The sequence below is a fragment of the Malurus melanocephalus genome, unplaced genomic scaffold, assembly GCF_030028575.1.
Source record: "Malurus melanocephalus ecotype Western Australia unplaced genomic scaffold, MMel_1.1 scaffold_3105, whole genome shotgun sequence".
In the NCBI taxonomy this organism is placed as follows: domain Eukaryota; kingdom Metazoa; phylum Chordata; class Aves; order Passeriformes; family Maluridae; genus Malurus; species Malurus melanocephalus.
This window is the reverse complement of record NW_026626337.1, coordinates 3,409-4,225: the sequence shown is the minus strand read 5'-3', so window position 1 is coordinate 4,225 and position 817 is coordinate 3,409.

The window sequence follows — 817 nt, the reverse complement described above, 5'->3', positions numbered from 1 at the left end:
TAGGGGGGTCCGAACCTAAAAAGGGAGGCAGGAGTTTTGCTCATTCTCCTGTTGTAACACTACCCTTTCTGCAGCTGGCTGATAGCTCTAAAGCAGGCAGCCCTAGCTTGCCACGAGCCTCTTCACACAGCGATGTTTAACCCTGATAATTCCCAACATCTCCTCTGTTTTCTTTAAGCAGAGATAGATTTGTTTAAAGAGCTTGATGTAGTAATTTATTCAACACTCTCTGTAAGTAAGTAGAGAAACAAAGTCTAAAAGGCAAAACTAACAGCGGGATTAAAAGAGTACTAATACACTAATTAATAATGTTTTTTACAACACAGTAATTTAAAAACAATACAGAAATAATTGTCTTAGCTTTACAAGGCTGTTATATTTTTATGGTAGCTATCTAAATTGTGAGTGATTACTAAGTAATAAACATGGCATGAAGGGGTGCAATATTAGTGATAGAAAGAATCTATCTGGCTTAGCATTCTGATTTTGAGATTTGAAGGTCACTGTTGTTAACAAAACTTTACTGCATCTTAGTAAAACAAGAAAAGCACATGTATGTTATGGCATAGGTAGTATCGTTGCTAATATTGGATAGAACTGTATTTTACTGTGCAGAATAATAGAGGTGCAAATGCTTTGTAGGATACTTCTTAGAAATAAAATGGCAAAATAGATATTAAAACTTTATTTAGTGAAAAAAGGTAACTTAGAGTTTGGTAAAGAGAAAAGGTCTCAAAAATGGTCTGAAATTCTACAAATTAAATGTTTTTTCAGGTTTTCTAATTAGCTAAGGAATTTTATGTTTTTTGCGGGATTA